At 49.2% G+C, this 12,882-nt stretch overlaps 1 protein-coding gene across 1 annotated transcript in view; it reads right to left on the minus strand.

Annotated features, from left to right (window-relative positions):
• The window catches only part of LOC147014036 (uncharacterized), a 121,617-nt gene extending 109,114 nt beyond the window's left edge, over positions 1-12,503 (minus strand). Inside the window, exon 1 of the mRNA XM_085851611.1 lies at positions 12,271-12,503. The gene's annotated coding sequence lies outside the window, so the exon portion shown is untranslated. The remainder of the gene's footprint in view (positions 1-12,270) is intronic.
• Between the last annotated feature and the right edge of the window lie 379 nt (positions 12,504-12,882).

The raw sequence follows: 12,882 nt of genomic DNA on the forward strand, positions 1-12,882 counted from the left end.
CAAATCAAATATCAGGTGCACAACATCAGTGTAGGTACACCATTATGTTGTAAGAACATCTTGGAAGGCCAAGCGGTCTTTGAGATTCCGCAGTGGCAAAATTGTCTGACGACAAAAACTAGTATCTTTTCTCCAGACCCGCATTTTTCCGTGACATTTAACTTGGAGGGTATGTTGTAAATTAAGTGTAAATGCTTCTTAGTCTAGGCTATCAAGAAAGGGCAATTTCGTTCCGATTGGACAAACCTTAGTCGAGTTGTGGTGAAAAAGGTTAAAATGCCTAATTGGGGCATGACCTTAAAAATTAGTTCAAGGTCAAAAAAGTCAACCCCGCATACTTTTAATTCCCATTATTGGTGCAAATTTTCATTCCAAAAGTCCCAGCTGGATCCGAGATACAGCTCGGAATTTGGCAGAAAAAAGGGAGAAAAACATAAATGATGGTTTAATACTCCTAGGGATACAAGACCATGACTTTTAACCTGGAGGGTACGATGTAAATTAAGCTTAAATGCGGCTTGCTCTGGGCTATCAAGAGAGGGCAATTTTGTTCCAATCAGACAAAGTTTCCGCGAGATAGGGTGAAAAATGTTAAAATGCCTATAATTAGGTCATGACCTTAACCTTTTGAACCATGAACTCCTTGGACTTTCGCCTCCCCCACCCAGGGATCCCTGAAGAAAAATCCGGCCGCTCGGGTAGATGGAGGTTTGAACAGTAGCTGGTAAAATGGCCGCTAGGGTTCAAAGGGTTAAAAAAAATTAGGCGAACCCGCATACTTTCTATTCACGTTATTGATGCAAAATTTCATTCCGAAAGAAGTCTCGGCCGGCTTTGAGATACAGTTTGGAAATTCAGTGTTGATATTCCAAAATGGTGGTGTAGTACGACTGTGAGGGGAGGGGGGTCTAATAAACTTTGTGGTACCATTAAACATGGGGGGCAATATCTCTGGGCACTCACCTGGTAGCGGCTGGATAAGATAACGAGGGAACCACTGGTAGGCATGGGTGACCCACAAAATATGCAACGGAGAAGAAAGTAAATACCTTTGGATTTTTCGTTTAATACTGTGAACAAACTTTGGTCCATCACGGGTGATAAAGGTTGTGATCAAATTTCATCGAAATTGTGTGTGTGGTTTTGGAGAAGAAAGCAAATACATATTTTGTGGGGCAACCCCCCCCCCCCAACCCGGAGACCCCCCCTCAGACCCCGACGGGGTAAAGTTTCATCGAAATTGTATGTGTAGTTTCAGAGAAGAAGTTGCAAGTATTTGTGAATGGAAGAACGGACGACGCGCCATCCCAAAAGCTCCCCAGAACTACGTTCCAGGTGAACTAATAATTGGGGGCACAAATTGTAGAAACAAACCCGACAACACGAATAAGCCTTCCCTATGCTCCGGGGGAGGCTTAATTAAGAATAATTTTAGATAATTACAATACCTGAATAGTACATTGCCTGACCATAATTTCCTGCTCTCTTCCATATACATCGTGTCAAGTTGGTTGGAGCATCCTTTGGACCAGATCCTTCAAAAGCATCAAGGCCCGTTTTCCAATGAGCTTGGTAAACTCAAGAATATACAAGCCATGTTCTACCTTGAGGAAGGAATGGCCAGTCGTTTTTTTTTTAAAACGAGGCCAGTCCCATATAGCCTCCGTGACAAGGTGAAAGCCGAGTTCGACATGCTTGAGGCCTGTGGGGTAATTAAACGGGTGCCATACTTGGACTGGGCCACTGCAGTCGTCACGGTGCTGAAGTGGAATGGTGACGTTCGATTGAAAAGGGGACTTCAAGATGACAGTCAACCAACCCATGCTTTCGTATCGAGCAGTACCCTCTTCCATCGGGAAATGGAGCCCGGTAGTAGTGACCTGTTGATGATAAAACACGCGTCAAGGACTCTATCGATACACCCGACTCCGTTTTGGGATTGTTTCATCTCAGGTTTTGTGGCAGAAAGCTTTCGATCAGGTTTGTGTAGATCTTCTTGCACAATCGTACCTGGATAACGTACTCATTGCAGGTAAAATGTCTGAGGAACACCTCAATAACTTTTTAGCATGTGATGGCTCTGCCTACAGCATTGGAGCAGTTCTATTACACAAAATGGACTGAATGCCCAAATCGAGTGGGAGGCTCTCAGCCTTGTCTGGGGAGTGCACAAGTTTCATCAGCACCTGCTGGCCACCATTTCACCCTGCAGACTAATCATAAACTATTCCAATTCATCTCGGAACCAAAATGAGGTATCCCAGTCACTGTGGTGGCACGGATACAATGATGGAATTTGTTCCTCACTGCCTACAGCAAATGATGTCCAGTTCCTTGGCACCGAGAAACATGTCAACTGTGACGGTCTCTCTTACTTGCCTTGCAAGGGGAATCCATCTGAATCATCCGATCATGTTGATGTGTTTACACTGGGTCAGATCCAGTGTGGGCTTGTCATGGCAAAGCATGTACTGTTAAATCAACCCATGATCCTGTGCATGCTTGCATGTGTCATACAGGCAATCTTCACTGGGGGTAAGAATTACCTGGCTTCAACACCTGAGTATCAACCGTATGCGTCCAAGTCATCAGAGCTGTGTTTAGGTCAAGGTTGTATGATGTGGGATACGAGAACAGCGATTCCTCCAAAGTTCAGACAACATTGTCTCGATGAGCTACACAACAGACAAGCCGGAGCAAATAATTCATGTCGAGTTTGCTGGCCCATTTTGGAACGAGATGTTTTTGGTTGTCATCGATGCGTTCTCGAAGTGACCAGAGGTGATTATCATGCAATCCTGCAACAACGTCAGAAAACACAGTCGAGAAACTGCGGTCAATTCTTGCAAACCAAGGAGTACCTGATGTTTTGGTTTTCATATAATGGTCCTCAGTTTGTTTCTGGTGTTTTCAATGACTTAATGGTTCAAAATGGAATTAAACATCTCAAATCAGCACCATACGAACGACCAGGCTGGGTCGTTTGTTAAGTTTTTAAAAGGTGTTTTGCGTAGAGGAAGTGGGTCATTTCAGCAAACAATTGTTGATGTGTTTTTGCTCCATCAGAGGAATGCTGTTCATCCATCAACTCGTGATATACCCTCAATGCGTTTGCATGGGTGTTCATTGAAATATAGACTGGATTTGTTGAGACCTTGTAGGTCTGCGTTAATGTCCGTGTCGTATCGAAAACTGGATTGAACCTTTTCATTTCATTCATTATTTTACAGGTACATCAATACATGCATTGCACCCCTGCAGGATTGCTAAATAGTGAACCAAATCACTATCGAGTAGCTCTCCTGGCAACAGGCAATCTTCAAAATTACCTTTAAACTAGTTTAGCCTGTGATGGTACACAATTACTTCCACAATTGCAAGTGGGTGGTACAAGGACCAGCAAACTACATGGTTAAAACTGATGGTCTGACGTCAATGTCATGTGATTACATCGAGTAACAGGATCGCAATTTTGACAAAGGGGAAAACAAACGCTCTGCGAATGGGAATGCACACACAACTTCCCACAGTGAATGTGTTCACTGCAGCAAGTCTCTCAAATCACCACGTAAGCTGAATTTGTTCACCTACCTGTCATCGTTAAATTTGATGGGTTTTTTTTTTTGGAATTGTCATGTCTTAACAATATCTGGGAAACTTGCCAGGCTTGGCTTTGGCAAGGTATAGCATGAAATTGGGTTGAATAGAATGCGATTCTTGTTCACATCAGCACTATGCAGATGCCTGGAACCCACGAGACTGGCCATGGGTGGAGTATCCCGACGTGTACAGCTACCTAATCAGAACGCCAGGTGAGAGCCGCAATTCTATTTTGATTAGGACAGCTATTTATTTAATGAATTTACTTTGAATACCTCCACCACCTAAGATGGACGGGGGTTATGTTTTCACCCCAACCTGTTTGTTTGTTTGTCTGTCTGTGAACAAGATATGTCAAAAAATTGTGGACGGAGTCAGACTAAATTTGGTGGACAAGTTGGGTGTAGGACAAGGAAGAATCGTTGATATTTTGGTGAAGATCCAGATCCGAGAAGTTTTACCCGATCTGGAATAAATTCCAGATAAGGTATTGTCAACGTGCTCCGTCTGTCCGTCCGTCCGTCCGTCTCCTATTTTGACTTCTCCAGCAAAACTGCTGAGCTGATCCAGCTGAAATTTGGTTCCTCTCTTGACTTTGTAACAGGGATTTACAATGCAAAGCTCATTCTGACCACGTGACTTTGACTATGTAAAAATGGCCGACTTAGTAAATTTCTTCAAAAATCTTCTTCTCCAAACCCACCAGTTAGAAAGCTACCAAATTTGGGTGACAACATTAGGCCAGGTAGGGATGTTAAAGTGCAGAGGTCATGCCGATCAGGTTAGGTCAGGTATGGGAGCATGCGCCGGAGCAGCGTGTCGCTGCGTCCAATTTCTACCGGCACTCCAGGGACCTCCGTCTGTCCATCCCCCAGGCAGATGCTTGGCCCATCCCCATCTCCTTGAGATGCTGATCAACCTGCTGCAACCACGAGGAACGTGGTCGGCCCATTCGCCTCCTCCACCTCATGAGACTCCCTCGCTGAGAGAATCTCATGAACAGGATCAGCGTCAGGAAAACCAGGAACACCAGTCAGGAAAATCTTTGAAAACCATCAAATTTCCTCTGAAAAATCTATATTTTTCATCTGATTAACCTGAGAGTTAAGCAGCAATTGCATCATGCATCACTGAATTTGGAAACCAACCATTTATGAGGTCAAAAGGTCAAAGATCAACTGAAGGTCAAACTTCTAAAATCAATTTCAATCTGAAAAATAATCAATTTTCATCCGATTGACATGAGCTTTGATTAACATTGTCAATTTTAATCTTAATATAAAATGGACAATTTAATGTATTCTTGGCAACCCTTGGAGAGGGGGGGGATTTTTCAAGTATCCTGCACTGCATGGCATTTTTTTTCTTGTTACTTACGAAATCTAAAGATTTCGTAAGTATATTGATGACTTCCATCATCTATTTGTGTTTGTTTGTTTGTAGGCACGATAACTCGAGAACGGAAGGAGCTACCAATGTCAAATTACACCACGTGATTCAGGAGGGTGATGGCTAGTGCTGATTAGATTTTGGTCAAAATCGGTCAAAGGTCAAGGTCACAGTGAGGTCAAACATCCAAAACATTCGATTTTTGATGGTTTGATACAGAATCATCGTAGAAACTTCTGGTTTGCGTCGCTACGTTCTCTCGAGACAGCTTTTATTAGACAAGGTCAGAGGTCAAGTTGACGATTTCGTAAGTACCAGTCTATGACTGCTTGTTTGTTTGTTTGTCTGTGTGCAGGATACCTCAAAAAGTTGTGGACGGATTTGGATGAAACTTGGTGGACAGGTTGGGTGTGTGACCATAACGAATTGATTCGATTTTGGTGAAGATGTGAATCCGGATCTGAATACGAGAATTATTTAATTTTTAAAGTGATTCTTCACCATTGAGAGGTCGGGCCAAAAACGATATATTGTTGTGGTGCCGAGTTTGGTGGCGAGGACGACCGCTAGATGGAGCAGTCGGGCCGTCTCCCACCGAACACCGGAATTGGAAGGTCATCACCCCGGATAACTCCGGAGTCGACGGGTCGCTTAAAGGACCGTGGTCGCCAATATTTCAACGGCGTGAGGTAGGGTCCACTTGTCTAATTCCAATTTACCTAAGTACCCACGCCATCTAACTACCGGGGAAGCCACACCCTCGGCCGACTTTGTCCGAACTGAGTCGCTGTTACCGACTCGGATCTGGCGTAACCGAGCGGAAGTTACCAAAGCCGCGCCGGTCAAAATGATAAGTTACAGCACAGACGGCCTCACTATTTCTCAAGCCCGCATTATGCTGGGTCAATGGTAGAAACGACAGACAACTAGCTGGTACATTTCACAGGGGTTTATTTACAATAATCGGGAAGGGAGACACAGAGCAGAGTTATAACGAATATGCAGGCTGATGTACAATGAGCAAAAGCACTTAACAATTTATACTTATAGGACAGTGCCACCACACACACGCACACGCACACGCACACGCACACGCACACGCACACGCACACGCACACGCACACGCACACGCACACGCACACGCACACGCACACACACACGCACACACACACACACACACACACACACCAAAAGAAAATGGACCTCACCGTGTCTTTATTTCGACCCTCGCAGCAAAGCGGATAGACAGGCTAGAGGTCAGTCTGGCCGGGTACCTGGCCGCCTCGAACAGTTTCACCGACTCCAACCCACCACGGTGGGATTCGAACCCACGACCCAGAATCCCACAAGCCCACGATCCTGGCTGCCACGAACGATGGTCGAGCACCACAGAACACCTCCGCCACGACCACCACCACTACGAGCACCAGCACGGCCACCGGGGAACTCCGACAAAGACTGCAGACCAAGACCGCAGACGACGACGACTGCAGACCAAAAGACGAAAGGGCAAAGAGCAAAAAGCCCAGACAACGACTACTCCAGACGACAGCTCGCCACCTTTCGTATCCTCTCCCCCAACCCCCACCGCCGGTCGAGGGAACCGCTCTGAGGTAACTCGCCTCCGGATTGGATGAGGGGTTGTCGGGCGATCAGTGGCCTCCCCTTATTGGATGGGACGAACACTCCATCTGGCTGGGGCAGAGTCGGCCCTGAGGTGATGAGCCTCCTGATTGGTTCGGTGGGGGAAAATGGTGGCCATCCGTGATTGGAGGAGGTCCGGTGTGGCAACGACCACCCTCCCCCCCGTGCCTGTCTGCGAACCCAGACGGAACAACCAGGGGAGCACCCTATTCCCCATCCACCCTTGTAGCGGGGAGGGGGGATTTCGGGTCGGCTGTCGGGCCGGCCGCTGTCGATTGGACGAGCTCACGGTGGGCAGAGGGAACCTCACCCCTGTACGAGACACGTTGCACGTGGGCGATAGATGGCGATGGTGCGAAAAACGAAGGATTGATTGGTTGGTGTTGGGTATTGCAAAAATCTAACTATAAAGAAACTTCGCAGCGCACACATGTAATTCCCTTTCGACATAGGGAGGAATCTAACTATACACATACTTATTGAAATAACCAAGCTTCGGGACTGCTGTCTGTCTGTGTGCAAGAGGCTTCCAAATCCGTAACGATATCGCACGATATTTACCCTTGCCAGAGGAGAGGGTGTTGCATTTGGGTCCGTTTGTTTGTCCGCACAGAACTTTCATGTTTTTCTCTGCAACTTGTCAGATTGAGAAGAGATTTTCACCATTGGTGCGACTACTCATGTGGAATGTTTCAATGATAATTATGACGGCATAGGTCATGTGGTGTGGCAGGCATATTGGAAAAGCACAAATACTTTGAACCTCTGCATCTCTGAAACTGCAACTTGGAAAAAAATTGAAACGTGGCACATCGTAAGTACTCATCATGGGGAATGAATGATTTTTTTTTAATGACGTCATAGGTGCCCTCGTTATGCCGTCATAATTGCATATGTAGGCCACCACTTCCAATCAGTATGAAAATTTTTGAGGGTCATCTTGGGATAAAATGCTCCACAGAAAAAAAGACAAACACAAATCATGACGTCATCGGTCACGTGATTCGGCAGCCATATTGTTTAAAGAAAAAAAAAAACCTTCAAAAATCTTCTCTGAAGTGGCTGAACAGATCGAGGTGAAAACTTTACACGTATAACGGCTTGTCAATGAGGAACAAAAGGTTCACACATATGATATCATCAGTCACATGGTTTGGCAGCCATATTGGATTTACCCTAAAACATATTAAAAAATACACCACTCAAAAGAAGTCCTGGCAAGGGTCTACAATCTCTGATTGCTCTTTTTCTTGTTCAAAAATGTCTTGGGCCCGATATGTTCTCGTGGATCAGGCATTACGTGGCAGAGGTACGCGCTCTTCCGAGTGCCCTTGTAGTTCTTAAATAGTTTTGAAACTTCAGGAAAAATTAAATAAGGCCGACTGTGGTGTTTGATTTTTAAAAAATTACTTAATCGATGATTCGAGATAATTATTAATTATTATCCTATCTGAAGGATGTGATAATAACATGATGAGTATGATAAACGGATGTGGAGAGTCGTGACGGTGACTGGGAAGTGTGTTTCGCTCATTCTCCCTTCCAGCGATCTTGAGCTGCGAAAAGCGTTCATCATGTCGATCATTTCCCCGAGGTGCCGATCACTTCCCCCAGGTGCCGATCATTTCCCCGAGGTGCCGATCATTTCCCCGAGGTGCCGATCATTTCCCCGAGGTGCCGATCATTTCCCCGAGGTGCCGATCATTTCCCCGAGGTGCCGATCACTTCCCCCAGGTGCCGATCATTTCCCCGAGGTGCCGATCATTTCCCCGAGGTGCCGATCATTTCCCCGAGGTGCCGATCATTTCCCCGAGGTGCCGATCATTTCCCCGAGGTGCCGATCATTTCCCCGAGGTGCCGATCATTTCCCCGAGGTGCCGATCATTTCCCCCAGGTGCCGATCATTTCCCCGAGGTGCCGATCACTTCCCCAGGTGCCGATCATTTCCCGAGGTGCCGATCATTTCCCGAGGTGCCGATCATTTCCCCGAGGTGCCGATCATTTCCCGAGGTGCCGATCATTTCCCGAGGTGCCGATCACTTCCCCAGGTGCCGATCACTTCCCACAGGTGCCGATCATTTCCCCGAGGTGCCGATCATTTCCCCGAGGTGCCGATCATTTCCCCGAGGTGCCGATCATTTCCCCGAGGTGTCGATCATTTCCCCGATGTGCCGATCACTTCCCCGAGGTGCCGATCATTTCCCCGAGGTGCCGATCATTTCCCCGAGGTGCCGATCATTTCCCCGAGGTGCCGATCACTTCCCCCAGGTGCCGATCATTTCCCCGAGGTGCCGATCATTTCCCCGAGGTGCCGATCATTTCCCCGAGGTGCCGATCATTTCCCCGAGGTGCCGATCATTTCCCCGAGGTGCCGATCATTTCCCCGAGGTGCCGATCATTTCCCCGAGGTGCCGATCATTTCCCCGAGGTGCCGATCATTTCCCCGAGGTGCCGATCATTTCCCCGAGGTGCCGATCATTTCCCCGAGGTGCCGATCATTTCCCCGAGGTGCCGATCATTTCCCCCAGGTGCCGATCATTTCCCCCAGGTGCCGATCATTTCCCCGAGGTGCCGATCACTTCCCCCAGGTGCCGATCATTTCCCCGAGGTGCCGATCATTTCCCCGAGGTGCCGATCATTTCCCCGAGGTGCCGATCATTTCCCCGAGGTGCCGATCATTTCCCCGAGGTGCCGATCACTTCCCCCAGGTGCCGATCATTTCCCCGAGGTGCCGATCATTTCCCCGAGGTGCCGATCATTTCCCCGAGGTGCCGATCATTTCCCCGAGGTGTCGATCATTTCCCCGATGTGCCGATCACTTCCCCGAGGTGCCGATCATTCCCCCGAGGTGGCGATCATTTCCCCGAGGTGCCGATCATTTCCCCGAGGTGCCGATCATTTCCCCGAGGTGTCGATCATTTCCCCGATGTGCCGATCACTTCCCCGAGGTGCCGATCATTTCCCCGAGGTGCCGATCATTTCCCCGAGGTGTCGATCATTTCCCCGATGTGCCGATCACTTCCCCGAGGTGCCGATCATTTCCCCGAAGTGCCGCTCACTTCCCCGAGGTGCCGATCATTTCCCCGAGGTGTCGATCATTTCCCCGATGTGCCGATCACTTCCCCGAGGTGCTGATCATTTCCCCGAAATGCCGCTCACTTCCCCCAGGTGCCGATCATTTCCCCGAGGTGCCGATCATTTCCCCGAGGTGCCGATCATTTCCCTGAGGTGCCGATCATTTCCCCGAGGTGCCGATCATTTCCCCGAGGTGTCGATCATTTCCCCGATGTGCCGATCACTTCCCCGAGGTGCCGATCATTTCCCCGAGGTGCCGATCATTTCCCCGAGGTGCCGATCATTTCCCCGAGGTGTCGATCATTTCCCCGATGTGCCGATCACTTCCCCGAGGTGCTGATCATTTCCCCGAAATGCCGCTCACTTCCCCGAGGTGCCGATCATTTCCCCGAGGTGCCGATCATTTCCCCGAGGTGTCCATCATTTCCCCGAGGTGTCCATCATTTCCCCGAGGTGTCCATCATTTCCCCGAGGTGTCGATCATTTCCCCGATGTGCCGATCACTTCCCCGAGGTGTCGATCATTTCCCCGATGTGCCGCTCACTTCCCCGAAGTGCCGATCATTTCCCCGAGGTGTCGATCATTTCCCCGAGGTGCCGATCATTTCCCCGAGGTGCCGATCATTTCCCCGAGGTGCCGATCATTTCCCCGAGGTGCCGATCATTTCCCCGAGGTGCCGATCATTTCCCCGAGGTGCCGCTCACTTCCCCGAGGTGCCGATCATTTCCCCGAGGTGTCGATCATTTCCCCGATGTGCCGATCACTTCCCCGAGGTGCTGATCATTTCCCCGAAATGCCGCTCACTTCCCCCAGGTGCCGATCATTTCCCCGAGGTGCCGATCATTTCCCCGAGGTGCCGATCATTTCCCCGAGGTGCCGATCATTTCCCCGAGGTGTCGATCATTTCCCCGATGTGCCGATCACTTCCCCGAGGTGCCGATCATTTCCCCGAAGTGCCGCTCACTTCCCCGAGGTGCCGATCATTTCCCCGAGGTGTCGATCATTTCCCCGATGTGCCGATCACTTCCCCGAGGTGCTGATCATTTCCCCGAAATGCCGCTCACTTCCCCCAGGTGCCGATCATTTCCCCGAGGTGCCGATCATTTCCCCGAGGTGCCGATCATTTCCCCGAGGTGCCGATCATTTCCCCGAGGTGCCGATCATTTCCCTGAGGTGCCGATCATTTCCCCGAGGTGCCGATCATTTCCCCGAGGTGTCGATCATTTCCCCGATGTGCCGATCACTTCCCCGAGGTGCCGATCATTTCCCCGAAGTGCCGCTCACTTCCCCGAGGTGCCGATCATTTCCCCGAGGTGTCGATCATTTCCCCGATGTGCCGATCACTTCCCCGAGGTGCTGATCATTTCCCCGAAATGCCGCTCACTTCCCCGAGGTGCCGATCATTTCCCCGAGGTGCCGATCATTTCCCCGAGGTGTCCATCATTTCCCCGAGGTGTCGATCATTTCCCCGAGGTGTCGATCATTTCCCCGAGGTGTCGATCATTTCCCCGATGTGCCGATCACTTCCCCGAGGTGTCGATCATTTCCCCGATGTGCCGCTCACTTCCCCGAAGTGCCGATCATTTCCCCGAGGTGTCCATCACTTCCCCGAGGTGCCGATCATTTAGATTTTAGATCATTTGTCGGACACACCCTCGTTCTCCCCCCTCTATTATTGGCTCCCTGCGTTTGTCTCGAGGAATTTCTGCCGATGATCAGCCAATCACATGCTTTGATTTCTGCAGTCGGACGCCAGAAACTCCTAGATATCCAATCATCGCGCCGGTTCTCCGACGAAGGTTTTTCTTCAGGCTGTGACACACCCCGCCATACCAGCCAGGATCATCCCCCACGCGCAGAGCCCGACATGGTAAAACTACCACGACAACAACAACAACAACATTAAGGAGCAATGCACCATGACATTGAAGAAGAGAGTAAAGCAAAGTAACCAAATTGTTGACGAGGCGTGACGGGCGAGTCCGAAGGAGCCCCGATTGTTCGACAACGACGCGGTGTTGGCAACACAGTGGATCTATCCGGCACGGTACGTCACCACGACCAAATCAGGAAGGATCAGTTCGTGTCTCCCAGTCGTCCTGTTCGACCTGTGCGCCCCAGAAAGCGTCCTCAGCATTCGGAGGATTTTATTTTGTCTGCTCCCTCCAGACATGTCACATGTGGAGGGCGAGGAAGCGAGCTGAATGTGCATCAGTGTGTGGGATACGTTTGAGCACCACCTGAGGATGGAACGTGTTTTGGAAGCACTCCGAATGAATAAATGAATAAATAAATAAATAAATAAATGTACAGTGCGTGCTTGTGCCTCCGGCCTTGTGTCGTCGGTGGACACCACGGGTGTGACCATCCCTGCCCGGGTGTAGGTGCTTCGACGTGTGACCAACCCTGACCGAGCGGTTGAGGGATACTTTCCCACGGTGGTTAGCCTACCTCGATCTAGCTCCTGTTTATTTTATCCATCGCTTTACCCGTCTGCCGAGGCACATCGACACGCCGACCAAGAATCGGGCGAGTTCTTCACTCGACATGTCACCATTGTACCTGTTCGAGTCCTCGGCGGCTTGCGTCCGAAAGGCTTCCAATTCCGTTGACAAATGAATCTCGAATTCCCTCTCGGTGAACGCCAGCGTGCTCGCTAAAACGTGTAAACGTACAGAGCACACAAACGACGTCAAATCGACGTTTACCTCACCAACGCCTTTTAACCACCTGCTCCACGACCAGGGCTCGGAACCTATCGTTCCCGAAATAAGATTATTTTCATGTTCCTGCACTCACTTTTTCCTGTAAGTTCTCGTGATATTTTTATTTGTCCAAAATAATGTGGTGTTCCGGCAAATTACTGCTTCCACCATAAAACCGAAAACGGCAGACTAAAGTTAAAAAAAAAAAAACGTGTGAAACTGCTGCGTATTACGCCGCCATGGCGTCTATACAAAGTACCAAATTAGATATTGGAGTACGGGAAAAAAGTGTCACTCCTTGCCGATTCTATGATGTTTGTAAGCTTTAACAAATAAAAGGTATCTAAATTGCGAGGGTAGGATAAACCTTGTGTGTTGATCCGAGAAGAGGGCTTGTCGGTCGTCAGAAGCGGCCCACTCCGATGAGCCAGGCCAGGCATTTCTGCCGAGGGCCCCCGAACTGCTCGGA

This window comes from Eptatretus burgeri, chromosome 13, assembly GCF_056783735.1.
Source record: "Eptatretus burgeri isolate ZD-2024b chromosome 13, Ebu_testis_v1, whole genome shotgun sequence".
NCBI lineage: Eukaryota > Metazoa > Chordata > Myxini > Myxiniformes > Myxinidae > Eptatretus > Eptatretus burgeri.